The sequence below is a fragment of the Protopterus annectens genome, chromosome 4.part0 (genome assembly GCF_019279795.1).
Source record: "Protopterus annectens isolate FY-2018-M chromosome 4.part0, PAN1.0, whole genome shotgun sequence".
Lineage (NCBI taxonomy): Eukaryota > Metazoa > Chordata > Ceratodontiformes > Protopteridae > Protopterus > Protopterus annectens.
Genome location: NC_056733.1, coordinates 190,127,543 through 190,147,985, shown reverse-complemented (window position 1 = coordinate 190,147,985; position 20,443 = coordinate 190,127,543). Strand labels below are relative to the sequence as shown.

Here is a 20,443-nt window from a genome sequence, read left to right as displayed (position 1 = left end):
CCCCAAGCACTTTACAGCAGAATGCTGACACTGACTTATCTTGCATTTACAGAAAGCATCAGCATGCAAATTTCTTTATCAGACCTTTTCATCTTTTGCAGTTTCATGTTCTGTGATTTATGTGAAACTGAAGGGTACAGTTATAATGTCACAAAGACGGAACAGTAACACTAGAGGATAAACACATGCCAGTGCAAGCACGCAAAAATCTATCTTACCATGACAAACTTCATCAGCTTCTGTGCTTTGTTTTCTTCTTTTGCTTCTCCCAGCCTTTCTTGCCACCATCAAATAGCCATAATCAGTTATCTTCTTTCAAGTGTTTACCTCTTCTATACCCCCTCACATATTTTTCCTATTTGGCAATAATCTTTTCAGTCATCACACCATCGTATCAGTTAAAATAACAACACATTTATCACTTATCATGAGAGTAAACAAAACATTTCTGTACAATTTAAAAACTTACCTAACTTCCATTTGGGCCTGTACATTAGTCTTGTCTCCTACCCCTATCCATCCCAGTTCCTCTTTTTCATCCTATAGCCCTTGTAAACACTAGATTATCTACATTCTTAACTTTATATTTAAATGTTGCCATATACTATTGACGCATCTGTAACCTTTATCACCAATATCTTCTATTATACAACGACCCCCCATTACTATTCAAAAACGTGCACGCTGATTGATCAGCGTGCACGTTGTAAATCAGAGTTATAATAATGGAAAAAGGTCCGGTTGCCCGGACGTTTTCCATTACTATAACTCTTTTTTTTTTTTTTACAGCAATGGAGAACACAAGATCTCCATTGCTTCACACTGTCTCGCTATGTTAAATGAGTTTAACATAGCGAGACAGTTTGTAAAAAGCAACGGAGATCTTGCTTTCTCCGTTGCTTTTTTCAAAACTGTCTCGCTATGTTAAATGGGTTTAACATAGCGAAACAGTTTTTAAAAAGCAACAGAGATCTTGCTTTCTCCATTGCTTTTGCCCACAGCTCTGATGTGCTGCGTAGGCATACGCATGCGCAGTACATCAGAACTGCCGCAGAATACCGGGCAGCAAGGAGGCGTTATACAATGCCATTATTTAAGAAAAGTATTTTTTTTTTCTTAAATAATGTCATTGTATAATAGCAATAACCCACTTCTGGGTGTGGGTAATGCTGGATTTACTCAAGGTTGGCTTTGTTTGGCCACTCTGGCTTCGCCCTCGTGACCAAACCACATTATCTATGTAAACTCCTAGTAGTCAGGTTTGTGTGACGAATTCTATTTTGGTATTGTTGGAAGAGGTAATAGAGAAGAAGGCTTTCTTTATTGTGAGGTGTTTGGGAATGAAGAGAATTAGGTTTGTTTTGTTAGGGTTTAGGAATAGCTCGGAGGTAGTCAGCCAGTTTTCTATAGAAGTGAAGGATTCCTGGGTCAGTTTTTATAGGAATTAAGGCTGTTTGCTGAGCAGATGATGTTAGAATTGTCTGCCTACTGTACTGTAATGTATTAAGATAGCATTCTTACTGGCCAAATCAAGGTCATTAACAAATATGCTAAACAGGATAGGTTCCAGTATGGATCCTTGTTGGACCCCAACTGCAACAAAGAAAAAGGTAAGATGTCAGTTAGCCATTTAACTGCTTGGAGTCTGTTAGGGAGGTAACTAGAAAATCAGAATAGAGAGAAATTGTCAAAGCCTGGATTGGATTGTTTTAGTAAAAACATATGGTTGAAGACAGTGTGGAAAGCTTTGAATAGATCAAGAAACAGAGCAGTTAACAAGTTTCCCATCATTTCTCTTTGTGTTAGCAGTATTAGTGAAGTTAAGGAGGGCAGGGAGGTACTGAGGAGGGGGCAAAAAATACATGCTGTGAAAGGACAGCATTCTGTGGGACATAGTGTAGGCATTGGGTCTGGATGCACTTATCAAGTATTTTTGATGGGGAAAAACAATGGTGACGAGTATATAATTAGTGAGTTTGGTAGAATGACCACCTATGTGGATGTAACATTTTTCCATAGTAAAGGTACATAAGATTCACTGATTGAGTTGCTTATTAAAATTGAGACAGGGCAAGCAATGGTTTCTGCTGCCATTTTTTTAATACTCGCCAGGTAGATTGTTTGGTGCTAGGGAGGTGGGTCTTAGTTTAAGTAGTAGTTTTCTGATTATAGCAGTGGGGACTGGATGGAGAGGCAGAGTATGGGGAGTTACTGCAGTCTGCAATGTGTCCATGGCTGATTTAATAAAATTAGAGTTGAAAGCATTAGCAATGTTAAGTGAGTCATTAGATGTGAGTGTAGGTGAAGGCTGTATTGAACTGGTTTATGGAAAACCAGAATAACTTGTTGTTCTGATAACTTCTTTTTTTTTATTTTGGATGTTAGTGTAATATTTTTTGTCTAATTTACTATGGCATTTGGCTCTGTTCCTAAGCTTTTGGAATTTCTGATAGTTTGGCTGAGTTTTGTTTCTGGCCCAGATTTTCCAGGTGTCATCTCTACATTCCATGATAATTTTTGTGATTCTGGACACCTAGGGGGTAGGATCTGGCTCAACTTTTTGGGGGCTAATTCATTTAGGATTTATAAGAATATATTATTGAAGTAAGACACTGTCTCATTTAGTGGTAGGTGCTTTAGGTTACTCCAGTTATACTGTTATAACTATGAGATGAATGTATCTTTGTTGAAATGTATGTGCTCAGATATTACAAGTTTTCATCTAGAAATGGAAATTATTATGAACATGCTCAAAAATAGAGGTTATCCTAACAATATATGTGAACCCATCAAGACTTAGATCTTGGATGGCTGGAGAATTAAATTCAGGCCGTTATTAGGGGAAACAAACATGAGCAATATTATAAATAAGGCCAAGAATAATTCCCAGCATTGTGACAATATGGTAATACCATTTGGTGTAGGGGAAAAAGAAGTGCAAACAATCATAACCAGAAACTGGACAATATTCAAGGGTAATCCTGATGTTTTATAGGTTCATAGGTTCATACTAGGCTATCTGCCCAAGGGCATTTATAAGCCTAGCCCATAGTTATGTGGCTTTCGCCACCCCTTTAGTTTGAATAAAAACTATGCCTATCATTTTTCTGTGCCTCTGTCAAGCAGTGACACTGAAGTAATCCCTGGGGTATATCTGCGATCTCCCATCCATTGGTCAAGATTCCTCTTGAACAAGGCCAGCGAGGTGCTCTGCCTCACATGTACCGGGATTTTGTTCCACAGCATAGGGAGTCTCTGGGTGATGAATCTGTCCCTCCAGCACGTTCTATTTATAACCGTGTCAAGGTTTAAGTCTCCCGCCCTTGTGGTTCTGAGGGATCTAGATTTTTGAGGTGAAGCATATTCATCAAATCTGGGTTTGACATGGCCTTATATGTCAGGCACAGGTCACCTCTGAGCAAGCGGTATGAGACTGAATAGAGCTGGAGTTCTTTCAGTCGGGCAGCATAAGACATATTTTGAGACCCTTTATCCTTTTGGTGAGGAACTTTTGGGGCCTTTCAAGCTGCATCAGGTGTCTGGTCAGATACATTCGAACGGGCATTGTACTCAATCATAGGTCTAATGAGTGATGAGTACAGGGGACGATGACCTCCCTTGATCTAGATGTGAATCCCTTCATGATCAGGTGGGCGATATAGAAGGTTTTCCTAACTACTTTAGCAACATGAGTGTCAAACGAAAGGCTACTGTCAACTTGGGTCCCCAGATCCCTGATGACTTTTTCTGTGCTCAGTGGATTACCACCTATATGGTAGCTAGGGGTAACCTTGTTTTTCCCGAAGGGTATGACTATGCATTTTTGGCGTTTAACTTCAGGCCATGGCTCTGGCACCAGTTATCAGTTTCTGTGAGGCCCTTCTGGAGGATATCTGTGTCAGATGTGTTTTCGACTATGGCGCCCAGTTTGCAGTCATCTGCAAACTTTGTCAGCCATAACCCTCCTGTGTTTGCTTGTACTTCAGAAAAGTAGATGCCAAACAAGAGTGGACCCAGGACTGAGCCCTGTGGGACACCACTTGTGACAGGCTTTGAGTCTGACATGGCTCCAGCAACTCTGACCCTGTGGGTTCTGTCGCTTAGCCAGTTTGCAACCCATCTTGTGATGTATGGGTTTACATTCAAGCTGATGAGTTTTTCGATGATACCTGAGTGGGGTATTGTGTCGAAGGCCTTTGCCAGGTCGAGGTAGGCTGTATGGACTGCCTTTCCCTCATCAATGGCCTTGGTGACTGTCTCAAAAAAGTCAACCAAGTTTAAGAGGCAGGATCTGCCTTTGACAAAGCCAAATTGGGTTGGATCCAAAGTCTGCAAGTTCCCTATGTCTTTATTTATGAGTTCCATTATGATCCTCTCCATGGCTTTGCAGATAAGGCTTGTCAAGCTAATGGGGCGGTAATTTCCAGGGTCTGTGGAGGCACCGCCCTTATGAAGTGGGACCACAGTCGCCGTTCGCCACTCCTTGGGTACATATCCTGAGGTGAGGCTAAGATTAAACAGCTGTCCTAACTGTGGGTTTAATTCCTCGTTGAGTTCATGAAGCACACAGCCGGGGACACCATCCGGTCCCATGGATGCTGTGTTTTTGCCTTAGTGAGGGCAGTTCTCACCTGGGCGTTGGAGATGTTTGGGGGCTACAATCCTCTGGAATAGATATCTCTCCTTTGGGGAGGGGGAGGAAGTTTGCACTGAACCTGTCAGCCAGTATGTTAGCAATGTGTGTAGGTTCAGTAATTTTCACATCATTTTGAACTAATTCTGAGCATATCTGGGAGTTTCCTCCTAGGTTTCTAACATAGCTAAAGAAGGCCTTATGATTGTCTTTAGAGTCCTTGGCGATTTTTCTCTCAAAATTTGCCTTGGATGATTTTATGAGAGCTCTTAGTTTTTTACTTATAATGATCAAAGGTGTCTTACCTTTCAAGGATTTTGCTCTATCTTGTAGTAGCTTCCTCCTTTTGTTGTAGAGCTTGTTTATGGCTGGGGTCCACCAGACTGGACGCTTGCCTTTGGTACAGAGAGTCTTAGTTTTGTTTGGGATTGCCTGATCCATGCAGTCCTGTAGGTGCTGGTAGAAGGCATTTGTAAGTGATTCAACGGTTTGAGTAATGTTTACCACTGGCTCAGGGGCCTTAAAGGAGACCACACTCGTTTTTAGAAGTGTGAAATCGGCTTTTGAGAAGTTTTTCACTGTGGTCTTTTTGTTTCAGGTGGGGGCGGGATGAGGACCTCCAGCGAGATTAGTTTATGATCTGATCTCACCAGTGAGGGGTATACTTCCGGTGTTGAACATTTTGATCCCATGTTCGTGATGATGAGATCAAGTATGTTTTCACCTCTTGTGGGGATGGTGACTAGTTGTTCCATGGCATTTGAGTTTATGAACTCCAGGAATCTTTGGGTTAGAGTGTTCGGGCTTGAGTAGTGTTCCCAGTCTATATTAGGGTAGTTGAAGTCACCTAGTATGATGGTGTTTGGAGATACATTTATCCCTCCAATGTTTTCAGGAAGGCCATGTGAGGTTCCTGAGTTTGAGAGGGTGGCCTGTAACATGCTACAAATTGCAGAGCAGTCTTGCCTATGGTTAATTGCACCTGGATGGTCTCCGATGCATCGTGCGTTGCCACCAACCTTGAGGTGTGGGTGTCCTTTATGAATATGGACACCCCCCCCTCCTTTCTTGGTGTTGTCCGGATTTTGGGGCTGGAACGCATGATATGAGGTGAAACCTGTTAGTGCTGGGGTGCTCTCAGGAGCCTTGAACCAGGTTTCTGTCACAGCACAGACATCGATGTTCTCCATATTGAGAAGGGCCTCGAGTGCGTGCATCTTGAGATTGAGACTTCTGGCATTGAGCAGCATTACCCTTAGTTTTTTTCCTTTTTGGTGTTCTAGGGTGGTAGGTTTAGAATTTGAGCCTTGCCTAAAAAAGGCACTATGGAATTAATCCAATTTTGTATACAAGATGGGGAGAAATTTAAGTCAATATTTGAGCACCCTGTTAAAAGTATTTCTTTACCTGGCAAAGGTACCACCAAGTGTGGGATCTGCGGGCAATGCCCCTACATATTAGAGTCTAATAATGTTATATTGAGGGAAAATGGTTATAAGGTTAACTTGATGAGAGGAAATTGCAACACTAGAGGTTTAGTATATATCTCAGTTTGCCAGACCTGTGGCAGTTATTATATAGGGAAGACGGAAAGAAAGTTAAAAACAAGAATCTATGAACACCTCTATGCAATATCAAGAGGCAATGTTAACAATTCACTGTATAAACATAATTTACAGTGTCAGGATTTTACTAGATTTAAATTTGGGATCCTGGAACAAGTTCCAGTAAATTCCAGAGGTTTTTGATGGGAGCTCTGTCTAGATTTAAGAGAACTTTTTTGGATTATCAAATTATGTTCACATATGCCACCAGGTATTAATGAATATATACCTGTGGCTGCAGTGTTAAAGAAAAGAGCCTTAGTATCAATATAATATTTTTTATGGTATTTTTAAAGGTCTCATATACATTTTTATTAACATGTTTACATTTATACACTTCTCAAGGTATAAAAAGTTCTTAGTATATTTAATGGTGTGGATAACTGTTTAACCTTCTTTACTGCATATTTAATCAAACAATGGTTAATTAGAGTGTAATCAGGTTTATTATAAAAGAGACATTTTTGGTATGTTAATTGAGTTCTGATGAATTCTCCATTTAGTTAGTGAGACAAACGCGCTTAACTTTCCAATTTTGTAATAAAGTGAGTGTTTATGTACTCAGGTCGACTCTTTTTTCTCTGGAAGGTATGGATCCAGTGAATTGCATTTTTGAGATTGCTTTCTTATGGTGAGTATAGGGAACCGGTCACTTAAAAAGAGGGTCCCCGAGTTAGAAATTTTACCTGGCACATAAGTGAGTATCCAGTCTTGTTAGTTTTATTGTTGAAGCAAGTGGGAGTGGTGCTCAGTTGTGTTAGTCCATATATATTTATGGTATGGGTAGGGTTGTTAATGAACAGAGAAGAATATAATATGCTGTCTCTAAAATACAGGATGGAAAGGAGGACATGAAGAGGGTTCATGGAGTGACTACAAAAAACTGTGAAGGGACTGAAGAGGAAAAAAGGAGAGTATGAGATGTTACGAATTCCACACTAAAGGTTCAGGCTTCAGCTTGTACATGAGAAGGAATGACAAGGTGGAGGACACAAGAAACATGCTCCCCGAGTGAGAAGTACACAGCAGAAAAAACGGGATCTTTTTAGGGGAGAAGAAATAACTAGAAAATGAGTGACAATAGGGGATACGGCCTGAGTTGCAACACTGAGACTAGATAGCTCATTAGTCTCCTTCTATTGGCTTATATTTGCACGTTATGTACGGGTTTCTTGTGTATATTTTACCACTTATCAGTGTCTATGTGGGAATGCTGTAAGATGATTCGAATTCTACCTAGTTACAAGTCTGCCTCAGAAAAGCTGTTGTATAATCCTGGTAACATCAATGGTACAACAACTTAGTAATTATGTAACTTACATAACGTATGTAATTCTGAGACCTCCAAATCAGAAAAACTGTAAAACTAGAGGAGAACAGTGAATGTAGACAATCACTGCTCTCCTCTGAAGTAGCTTTTTGCACGGGGACAGCCCGCCTCCCCATCATGGGGGACTATACTACTCATACTCTGCTACTTATATATAGCAACTCTTAGATCACCATACCACAGATAAAAGGGGATTACTGAGACACAGCAATTCAGGACTTAGTATATATAAGTCCCCATTTACTCATATTCCATTTCTCTACTCCAGGACTCACACTTATGAGTCTCAGAATTTAAAAATGTTAATAGCCAACACTGTGCACATGGGATATAAAGGATGTGGCGGGCTGGTGAACCACAGTACATTATTAAACAGTACAGTGTTTTTGTTTTAGAAAATGTATTGCTTATTTGTAAATGCTTTTACATACAAAGAAAGACACACAATAGACAGAATTATGCATAGAGGAAACGGCTGTAAAAACACTAAAGATTTTTATACCTCTAAAGTATCCTTTGTACCAGAGAAATCTCTTGAGATTTCAGCAGTTACTGACTGAAATGGAGAACAGTCATTAAATGGGTGACACTGAAATGCCTGCCCTCCTACGCAATGTCCACACATTTCATAGTGTTACAACTTCTCTTGCTAAACATATTAGAAAAAGGGGATTATGAAACACAAAGCTAACCATACAAGTGCAGAGAGCTTTGCTCTCTCCCAAAACACTGTCAGGCATTTTGCTGTTTGGAAATCACTACTTGGCCAAATGGAAATTAGCCATGTTAAATAAAAACTGTATAAAAACTGAAAGATTGTACAAAGTAAAATATGGATGTACAGCTAACAAAAATAAGCAATAACATCTCAAACATACATTTTAGCTCAACAGAAAATATGAAAACTTTTATATCTTGTACATATGAGAACCTTAGCACAACATGATTACAAAACTGAACATTGAAATAAACCCACTAAATTTGTTGAGAAAGGAGGTTGACAGTGAATAGGAATCTCAAAGTTACTTGTTAGGGATGGAGCTCTAAAAGATGAAAAAATACCAGAAAGGAAGGATAGGTCATCGGACAGACCTGAGTGATAAGGTGTGATGCCCCACCACTGGACCAATAGTCAAGGAGCCTCAATCTTCACAACTGGCACCAGTGGGGGACATACACTAGGAAGATGACATGGTACACACACAGTATTTCCATGTGCAGCTCTCTGCATAAAGTGCAATTTCCCTTAAGAGCACACAGAAACCACAGTCAGTCTGGGGCTGGTTTCTCCCTCTTTCTCCAGATCCTCAGTAATACTCCACTGGCACAGCTAGAGAGCTGAGATCTCAGCTGAGTGGCCAAGACCTCCAACACCCTCTCTGTCCAATCAGTGCTTTGTGTCCTTGTCAATGTAGCTGACACACACACTCTCTGAGGTTTGATTTACACACACGCACACATGCACATGCACACACACGCACATGCACACACACACACACACACACACACACACACACACACACACACACACACACACACACACACACACACACACACACACACACACACACACACCTAGCTGGGAAAGGCTGGCACAGGTTTACTAGCTATGCTCCCTTTTGTCCAGACCATAAGGTAGTTTGACCAAGAGCAAGGCTATTAGGAGTGGCCCACAGTGTCACCAAATAAATATGCAAGTACTGTCAGAACTTAAATATCTCTAAGATGAACATCAGCCACAATGAAAGGTTTAAATATATTTAATAATAAATAAAAGAACAAGACAATACTAAATAGATATTTACAGTGACATCAGAGTTCAAAATCACAGGAAATATGTAAAACAACATTGCAGGGCGGTCTCAAATAAAGAAAGAAAAATATCTAAACTAAGCTTTGCTATATTCCTCACTATATCTAAGAGAATTACTATACCCTAGTTAACTTACTTAAGAGCAAGACAGATGTGGTGAATGGATGTTCTAGTTGTTGTTAGGCCAAAGACAGAATACAGATTGCTGTGTCTCACTAAGAGACTTCTTAAATTAATATGTCAAATATTACGGCTGGGATAGCTTGCAGAATGATGACATAATTTCTTGTCATCTAACTCATAGTTCCCAGGCCCAAAACAACCATTGATGGCAGGTGGTGAAAACACACACAGACCTCACATCTTTGGGCAGATGCTGGAAGTCATAAAACAACTGGATTACTTCATATTTCAAAACTAGTAATTATTTCACCTTAAAGACAATACAGCAAACTTCTCAGCCCAGACAATGCGTCTCCTTGCTGCATTGAAACTGAAAGATACATTATTTTATGGCGTAGCCGACGTTAACCTCACACACACTTCTGTAACAGCAGTTTGATACACACATGACAAAGTTCTAATAGATTTGTAACACAAGCATCTTAAATGAATCATTTCTATATTCACCAATGACATATAATTATTTACAAAATTTCAGACAGCTGTGCTGGCAGTATCTCCCTTCATCACATAAGGTACCATTTACCAGAAAAATCAAGCAGGTAGGGAGCATAGCTCTGAAGCACTTCTCTGATGCTACAGCATCTATAAATCTTCAATAGTTTTGGATAGACCCCTTCCACAGCAATACTGCCAAAATGCAAAGCTTACACCACTCCATCTAAAAGATACCCACACACAGTACTCCAAGACTTTTGCCTGCTGTAACATGACTCAGCTTCCAGTTAATGTTTTATCATGCCTACCCTTTCAAAACACCATCAGGAACAAGATAAACATAGACTGCATCTTGCTTACACCCAGAAGACCAACAGTACCACTCACTTGCTCATTACTGTAGATGAAGACCCCCCCCCCCCCCACCCCCCGAGCTTGACAATTGAAGCAAATTAGAATGACTGGCATACACTCATCATGACCAGTCCTCAAGTACACTAACCTTGTAATTATAAAATACCCACATTTAATACTCTCCTTCACAGGGCTACCCAGACATTCTAATACAACTCCAAAAATATGACTATCTAGATTCAACCATCTCCAAAAATGTACATTTCTCCTCTGCTTATAGACTTCAGTGGAAAATAGAATCCATGACCCAAAAATAGTTGCTAAGACTTTGCTCTCTTTTTTTCATTGTTTTTCATGGGATAGCTATTAAAGTATAGCAGCTGAAAAAAACATCCTTTGGTAGAACAATTTACACAATGACACTCTGGGTAATAGTGGGTAGATATTATACAATACATTGCTCAGGTTCTATATGAATTTTCCAAAATACTCATTTACAAGTAATATTATGTAATTACACAGGTGTTACATTGTAATTTATTCAATATATTACTTCTCAGCACAGTGACAGCATGACTGCTTCTGAAACCCATTTCATAATACGTGTGTGTGTGTGCGTGTGAGAGAGAGAGAGACAGACAGAGTATATATTCAGTTACTGAAATAAACCATGTTCACAGCACAAGCAAAGTACAGTTTTGTACCTACTATAAATGTAGATGTCCGATAGGTATGCATCTGCAGTCATAACATATGGTTGTCCTGCCTCAGGCAGCCCCTCGGTCGGCCGGATTCCAAAGTCTGGGTCTGGCCTCGGCTGATGTCGCACTTCACCCGATGTCATAGCTCCTGGGGTATAAAGGCATCAGCCGAAGCCATTTTCCTCAGTGTTTCTTGCCCCAGATGCCAGGTGCCCTCTAGGAAGGCAAAATTTGGATAAAAGTAGAAATTCCAAACAGTAGAAAGCAAAAAGTATATATACATATATACGTACAAACAAATACACCATAATAGATTCCCCCAGCTAGGTAAGAGAGGGGTAAGTACACTAGGAATACCACAGAGGGGAAGGAGGGTGGGTAATCCTGACTGCAGATGCATACCTCACGGACATCTACATTTATGGTAGGTACAAAAAGTACAGTTTTGTACCTACCATAAATGTAGATGTTCGAGGATCCACATTGCTGCAGTCATAACCTGTGGGTAGTCCGCTGTCCTCGGTCAGCCCGAATACCAAAGTGTTAGGCTGGCGTCGGTCATGGTCGCTCAGAGCTGACGTCAGTACGCAGTAGTACTTAAGCGCATGACCGACGCCATATCCACAGTCTTTCTTGCCCCAGATGTCAGAAGGCCTAAAAAGGAAAGGCCATAGCCAAAATAGTAAATACCCAACAACCACCATAGAGAAAATAATAATAATCCCAAAAGAAACACAGCAACCCCAAACTATAGAGGGGAAGGAGGGAGGGAAAATTGGACTGCAGCAATGTGGATCCTCGAACATCTACATTTATGGTAGGTACAAAACTGTACTATGTTCTTCGTCTCACATTGCTGCAGTCATAACCTGTGGGTAGAATCCCAAAGCAAAGGTAAAGGGAGGCTGGCAAACTAAAAAGCATTAGGAGCTGCTAACATGCCCTGTAAAACTGCAGTGGCAAACCCAGCCCTAGACTTGGAATAAAGAGGGAGATGGTAATGTTTAGTAAAAGTGTGCACTGAACTCCAAGTAGTTGCCTCCAAAATATCCTTAGTAGCTACCCCCCTCAAAATGGCAGTAGATGTGGCAGTAGCCCTAGTGGAATGAGGTCTGATCCCAGCCGGAACATTCTTGCCATGATGAGAATAACAAAAAGCAATACAATGGCCAATCCACTTAGAAATAGTTTGCTTTGAAACAGCTTTCCCTTGTGAACCCAAAGCAAAAGAAATAAATAACTGTTGAGTCTGCCTGAACTCTTTAGTTCTGCTCAAATAATAGCGTAACTGCCTGTGAATATCCAAAGAATGCAAGACTTTTTCCCCTTTATTTTGGGGATCAGCATAAAAAGTAGGCAAATGAATAGACTGGTTTAAGGCCACATTAGAAATCACTTTAGGCATAAAAGTAGGGTTAGTACGCAAAGACACCCTATCCTTATGGAATATCAGGAAGGGTTCAACTGCCATGAGTGCCTGTAATTCAGATACCCTCCTAGCAGATGTAATGGCCAACAAAAAAGCAGTCTTCCAAGATAAAAACTTCAACTCAGACGTAGCTGCAGGTTCAAAAGGAGGTAAAGTAAGCTTCTCCAACACAAAATTGAGATCCCAGGAAGGAGTAGGAGCTCTACGTGGGTGTCTTACATTTTTTGCCCCTCTAAGAAATTGTTTAAACAAAGGGTGAGAAAATAAAGGAGGGTCACAATCATAGTGAGCAGAAATGGCTGCAGCATGAACTTTCACGGAGGAAAAAGACAAACCTTTGTCTAGTAATTCAGTAAGGTACTGTAGTGCAAAACTCAAATTAGGCACTGAGACATCATAGCTCTTTGCTGTGCTCCAAAGAAAAAATCTCCTCCATTTATCAGCATAAACTTTTCTAGTACTAGGCCGTCTGGCTTCCAAAATGACATTTAAAACCTGTTGAGGAAGCTGAGACCCCCCAGGGTCTAAAACAGAATACGCCAGGCTGTTAGATGCAGGGACTGTACCCTGACATTGAGAAAATGATTGCTTGACTGGGACAACAAGTGAGGAATCGGTGGCAAAGGCCAAGGAGGCTCCTGAATTAAACTCCTCAGCAGAGGATACCAGTGCTGACGTGGCCAATCTGGTGCTATTAGAATCATGCAAGGCTTGTCCCGCCTGACTTTCAAGAGTACCTTGGGAAGGAGAGGCAGAGGAGGGAAAGCATAGACGTGAAGGTTGTTCCAACTGAAAGATAGAGCATCCACTTTCCAAGCTTTTGGGTGAAACATCTTTGTGCAAAATTTTGGCAGTTGGAAATTTAGTGGAGAAGCGAACAGATCTATGTCTGGAGTTCCCCAAGCCACTGTCAACTGTTGGAATACGTGAGGATCCAATTTCCACTCGTGGGGATCCACAATTTGTCTGCTCAATACATCTGCTAAGGAGTTCTGTGCTCCTGGCAGAAACTGTGCTTGAAGAGTGATGTGCAAACTCAGAGCAGTCTCCCACAATATCATAGCTTGTCTGCAAAGAGGGCAAGAATGGGTTCCCCCCTGCTTGTTGATGTACCACATGACTGTTGTGTTGTCTGTTTGAATCAACACCTGTCCTGGTTGAAGTAGGTCCTTGAAGGCCATCAGGGCAAACTGGACTGCTAACATCTCCTTCATGTTGATATGCAAATGTTGTAGTCTGGGAGGCCACGTGTCCTGAATCCATTTCCCATTGAAGTGTGCTCCCCAAGCCAAGTCTGAGGCATCCGTCATTAAGATCTGACTCGCCTCTGGTCGGGTCACAGAGAGTCCCTTGTTTAGGTGACATTCCTGTGCCCACCACAAGAATTCCTTCTGGATGCAAGGTATTATCTGAATGACAGTGTCCAAATCGTGGCAGTGTTGAGTCCATACACTTTTGAGATACCACTGTAGCTTCCTCATATGCAGTTTGGCATTGGGAAGGACTAGAATGCAAGATGCCATGAACCCCAAGGCTTGAAGGACTGTCCTTGCAGTCAGCCTGGACAGTACTGATAATCGCTGAAAGTATAGGTGAAGAGTTCTTTGTTTGTCCGGGGTCAGAAAAGCCATCTGAGAAGCTGTATTCAGTCTCACACCCAGAAAGCACATGTCCTGAGAGGGAACTAGACTGGACTTTATTTTGTTCACAGAATACCCTAGGCACCTTAAAACTGCCATTACATACTGTAGATGTTGAAGTAACTTGTCTTTGTCTTGAGCAAGAATCAGGCAATCGTCCAGATAAGGATAAATTTGTACTCCCCTCAGTCTTAAGAAAGCTATTACAGGAGCCAGAACCTTTGTGAACACCCTGGGCGCAGTAGATAAACCAAAGGGCAATGCAGAGAACTGATAATGAGAAGTACCAGCCCGAAAACGCAGGAATCTCCTGCAGCTGGGCCTGATAGGAATGTGAAGATAGGCCTCTTTGAGATCCAGAGTTACCATCCAGTGATCTTTGCCTAGCAGAGGCAGAAGTTGCTGTAATGTTAACATCTTGAACTTTGGAATGTCTAGGTATGTATTGAGAATGGACAAATCCAGAATTGGCCTCCAAGTGTTTCCTTTCTTTGGCACTAGGAATAGACGAGAATAAAACCCTAGGCCTTCTTCTGACGGAGGTACCACCTGGATTTCCCCCATCTGTAAAAGCAAAGAAATTTGTTCCTGAGCCTCCAGCCTTTGCTGAGGAGGTACATCTGGCATGCCTTTGAAAGGAGGAAAAGTGTGAAAATAAAACTTGTAGCCTTGATTTATTATGTCCAAAACCCATTTGTCCTGGGTGACCAGATGCCAATTTTGTTTGAAAAGTGCCAACTTTCCTCCTAGAGGAGCTGCCAGAAAAGAAGGATCTGGCAGCTGAAGATACAGGTCATTGGGTCTGTTTACGAAAGGACTGACCCCTGCCCTCACCAGAAGATTGTGCAGGAGAACTCCAAGTCCTAGGTCTGAAAGAACCCTGAGCGTGAGCCCTGCCCCTACCACGTCTAGACCTGCCCTTAGACTGAAAATCCGAAGAAGGGTAAGACCATCCTCTTGCAGGCCAATTCCTGCTAAACTTAGGAGGCTGCACTTGCAAAAATTCCTTAACCATCTGCATAGACTTAGCTTTGTCTTCCATCTTTTTCAAAACTGACTCCACAGGGGAACCAAAAAGAACTTCAGATTGAAGAGGAGCATCCAAAATCCGAGCTTTAACATGCTCTGACAAATTTTGATCCTTAAGCCAGCCATGTCTACGAATAACTGAACCAGTAGCAGCCACCCTGGATGAAGCCTGAAGGGCATCGAAGCCACACTGCAGGGAATGTTTACCAACTTGATCTGAAGCATGAACCAAGTCCTGCAATTCCTTACACTCTATACCCTCAGATAAAGCATCTACCTTAGATTTCAATTGACCTAACAGAAAGTTCTGATACTTCAGCATATGAAATTGGCAATTTAAAGCCCTCATAGCTAACGTAGAAGAGGTGTACACTTTTTTACCCCACCTATCCAACGCTCTAGAATCTTTATCCAAAGGAACTGGATTCTTAACCACAGAAGCCCTGACACCCTTAGGCCCTTGAATAATAGTTTCCGGGTCAGCTCTAGGACTCTTATACAAATATTTATGCGCCTCTGGAACTCTGTAATACCTGTCTGGCTTGACAGGGGCAGGGGATAAAGAATCAGGATTAAGGGAAGCTTCAGAAAAAACATCCTGAACTACATCTAAAACAGGGGGAATAGCCAAAGGTCTATGTTGTGGCAAAAACAAAAAATACCTAAGCCTCTTACGAGAATCTGAAAAATCCTGACCTTCCCACTTGAAATGCTCCCTCATGGAATGCAAGGTTTCAGAAAAGGAAAAATCCTCTGGAGGTGAAGCAGAAGGACAGGAATCCTCTGCATCCGAATCTGAATAGGGAGGAAAATCCTGAATATCCTCAGCTGAGGACTCAGAGTAATCTGAGGAATGCTCCATTCCCTCTAAATCTGTCTCCACCCTAGGCCTCTTCACTGGAGGGGGCATAGAACCCCTGATCAAAGTAATCAAATCCTCTGCCATTTTCAACATATGTTTTTTAGGAACAGAGCCAGAAGAACTAGGGCTATGGCCCGTACCAGAAAGACCAGGTCTAGCCTTAGCAGGGCCTTTAGTGACTGAAGTAGAAGGCCTAATAACCTTTTGTAAGGATGGAACCACAGAAACTTGAGAAGCGCCCTCGGCCTGGCCTAACTCCTGAGAGGCCAACTCCTGTAACAGTAAAGGTTCCCCCTGGGATTCAGCTGAGACCTCGGCTGGATCCACAGATTCAACCGTAGATTCCATAGGACCGGCGTCCGCAACGGACGACTCATCCGGTTTAGACCTTAAAGATTTATCTTTTCGCTTTTTTGAGGTAGCGGGCGTCGGAGGATCCGACGGCATGTTGTAGTTACACCGCTTACCGAAAACAAGCCTAGCACAGTCTAATCTGCGTTTAATGGTGCGATTATTAAATCTAGCACAAAAGCGACACCCGACTACGTCGTGCTCAGGCCCCAGGCAAGGAATACAGAGAGAATGATAGTCCCTATGAGGTATCTGTTTCCCACAAGAAATACAATTATTAACTTTTTCTGACATCCGGATTAACTGAGGCAAGAAAAGACAAAAATATTCCCCAACGGGGTACTTAGCCCAACTTGGTCTTCGGTCTGAAACTCGAAAATTGAAAATTTCAGAACGCCGAACGGCACTTGCAAATGCTGCTTCTGCTTCGGACCACGCAGCAAGAAAGACTGTGGATATGGCGTCGGTCATGCGCTTAAGTACTACTGCGTACTGACGTCAGCTCTGAGCGACCATGACCGACGCCAGCCTAACACTTTGGTATTCGGGCCGACCGAGGACAGCGGACTACCCACAGGTTATGACTGCAGCAATGTGAGACGAAGAACATCTGTACTATGTCCTTCAAGGATGCATCTGCAGTCATAACATATGGGTAGAATACCATAGCCAAACTGGGGGAGGAGGCACTAAGATAAAGATGGTGTAGTTAAGATCCCTTGTAAAACTGCAATAGCAAAGCCTGCTCGGGATCTGGAGTATAAAGGAAGATTGTAATGCTTGGTAAATGTATGCACGGAGCTCCAAGTAGCAGCTTCTAAAATGTCTTTGGTAGCCACTCCTTGTAGGAAAGCTGTAGTGGTGGCTGTAGCTCTTGTGGAGTGAGGCCTGATATTTTCAGGAGTTGTCTTTCCATGAAAAGAGTAACAGAATCGAATGCAATTTCCTATCCATTTTGAAATTGTCTGTTTGGAAATTGCTTTTCCTTGCACTCCTGTTGCATATGCTACCAGAAGCTGGTCAGTTTTTCTGCTGGTCTTAGTTCTGTCCAGATAGTAGCGCAGTTGTCTATGTACATCCAAGGTGTGTAGTAGTCTTTCCCCCCTGTTCTGTGGGTTTGGGAAGAACGTAGGTAAATGAATAGCTTGGTTTAAGGATACCCTGGATACCACCTTTGGCATGAAAGTAGGATTGGTTCTCAGAGACACTCTATCCTGGTGAAAGATAAGGAAAGGCTGCACCGCCATTAATGCCTGTAACTCGGATACCCTTCTTGCTGAAGTGATTGCTAGAAGGAAGGCAGTTTTCCAAGATAAGAACTGTAAGTCTGCTGATGCTGCTGGTTCAAAAGGGGGGAGTGTTAATTTTTCCAGCACAAAATTGAGATCCCATGCAGGCAGAGGTGGTTTCCTTGGAGGTTTTACATTTTTGATCCCTCTTAGAAATTGTCTGAGGAGAGGTTGAGAGAAGATAGGAGGATCCATGTTGTACTCTGCTGAAATTGCTGAAGCATGAATCTTAATGGAAGAATAGGACAGGCCATTGTGGAACAGTTCTGCTAAGTATTCTAGGATGTGTGCTAGGTTTGCAAGTGTGACATCTGTTCCCTTTGATGCACTCCAAATGAGGAATCTCTTCCATTTGGCTGAGTATGTTTTTCTTGTGGAGGGTCTGCGTACCTCCAGGATAATGTCCTTGACCCTCTGAGATAAAACAGGTTGGTTTTGTTTTAAGCAATTTTCCAGGCAGTTAGCTGCAGCGTTTTCAAGTTTGGATGCAGGGTCTTGTAGTTGTTCTGTGTTAGAAGTAAAGGCCATAGAGGTAGAGGCCATGAGTTCATCCGTGACATGCTTCTCAGTAGTGGGTACCAATGCTGCCTTGGCCAGTCTGGAGCTATCAGAATTACCTTTGGCTGTTCCTCCCTGATCTTCAGTAGAACTTTGTACATCAATGGGAGAGGTGGAAAGGCATAAACTGTCAGGGCCTTCCAGCTGAAAGAAAGGGAGTCCACCCTCCAGGCTTGTGGGTGGTATTCTCTTGAGCAGAATTTCTTCAGTTGGTGGTTGAGTGGGGAGGCGAACAGGTTTATCTCTGGCATTCCCCATTTCTTTGTTATGGTTTTGAAGATATCTGGATGCAGCATCCATTTGTGAGCATCCGTGGTAGTTATGCTTAATTTGTCTGCTAGTGAATTTTCTTTTCCTGGTACGAATCTGGCCTGCAGTTGAATGTTGAGATTCAGGCCTAGGTTCCACAGATCCATTGCCATCCGGCATAGAGGGTAGGAATGCGTGCCTCCCTGTTTGTTGATGTACCACATGACTGTGGTATTGTCCGTCCTTATCAGCAGGTGTCCTTGCTGGAGGAATGATTTGAATGCTTCGATTGCATGCTTCACTGCCAGCATCTCCTTTAGATTTATGTGTAGATTCAGCTGGTCTTGGGACCATAGGCCTTGGATACACTTGTCTTCCATGTGTGCACCCCAGCCTAGGTCTGAGGCGTCCGTGGTGATGGTCTGCCTTGGTTGTGGCTTGTGGAAAGGCTACCCTCTGTTGGTCTGGCAGGCCTGAGTCCACCACAGGAATTCTTTTTTCAGGCATGGAATGATTGGTATCATGGTTTCTAGACTGTGTCTGTGTTGAGACCATACATTCCTTAGGTACCATTGTAATTTTCTCATATGCAGTCTGGCATGTGGGATCAAGATTATGCAGGATGCCATGTAACCCAGGGCCTGCAAGACTTTCCTTGCAGTAAGCTGAGTTTGTCTTGTTAATGCCATGAAGTAGACTGGAAGTTGCTTTTGTTTTTCTTCTGTGAGAAAAGCCATCTGAGTTATTGTGTCCAGTTCTGCACCCAAAAATGTTATCCTTTGGGATGGCACTAGTCTTGACTTCTGTATGTTGACTGTGTATCCCAAGGCTTGCAGCAGTTGTATGACATAGGCCAAATCCTTTATTATTTTTGTCTTGTTGTCTGCTTGTATTAGGCAGTCGTCCAGGTATGGGTAGATTTGAATTCCCTGAAGCCTGCAATGTGCAATTACTGATGCCAGGCATTTTGTGAATACTCTGGGCGCAGTAGATAAGCCAAAGGGCAATGCTGAGAATAGATAATGCTCTGATCCTGCAAGAAATCTGAGGTGTCTTCTGCAATCTGGTCGTATAGGGATGTGCAGGTATGCCTCCTTGAGATCTAGAGTCACCAGCCAAGACTCCTTGCCCAACATGGGAAGAAGTTGCTGTAGGGTCAGCATCTTGAATTTTGGTACAATGAGATATGTGTTCAGTGCGGACAAGTCGAGAATAGGCCTCCATTGAGTTTCTTTTCTTGGTACAAGGAATAGTCTGGAGTAAAATCCTTGGCCTTGTTCCATAGATGGTACCTTTTCTATTGCTCTCATCCTTAGTAAGTTGATGATTTGTTTTAGAGCCTCCGACTTCTGGCTTGGTGGAAGGTTTGGCATTCCTCTCTTTTTTGGTAAAGTGTGGAAGTGAAACCTGTAGCCTTTGTCTATTGTTTGCAAAGTCCATTTGTCTCCTGTAATGCAATGCCAGTTTTTTGAAAATAAAGCTAACTTTCCGCCCAAGGGTGCTTCCAGTTGTTCCCTGGTAGGCGGAATCAGAGCCAAGTCATTGTGTCTGTCCTGTGGAAGTGGTTGCAGTCGCAGCTGTGGCGGCACTCCTCTGGTTGTCAGGTTGCCACTGATGGCCCCTGTAGGCACCCCTTGACTGACCTCTGCCTCTTGGGTGTCTATTTCTGCCTCTCTGTGCTCTGGAGGTGTCTGGAAAGGACCAATTCTTTGAAGGCCAATTTCTGCTGAACCTCGGAGGTTGGACCTGCAGAAAATCCTTGACTGTTTGCACAGATTTTGCTTTTTCTTCCACTTTCTTTAGAACCTCCTGTGCATGGGAGCCAAATAAACTTTGTTTCTTCATAGGGGCATCTAGGAGTTTTGACTTAACATGGTCTGGCAAGGATTGCTCTTTAAGCCAGGCATGCCTTCGAATCACTGCTCCAGTCATAGCTGATCTAAATGAAGCCTCCAATGCATCATAGCCACATTTTAAGAA

General features: G+C 42.4%; 1 protein-coding gene across 6 annotated transcripts in view; it reads right to left on the bottom strand.

The window, feature by feature from the left end:
• TMC6 (transmembrane channel like 6) overlaps positions 1–20,443 on the bottom strand; it is a 1,104,128-nt gene that overhangs the window by 308,661 nt on the left and 775,024 nt on the right. The window lies entirely within an intron of this gene.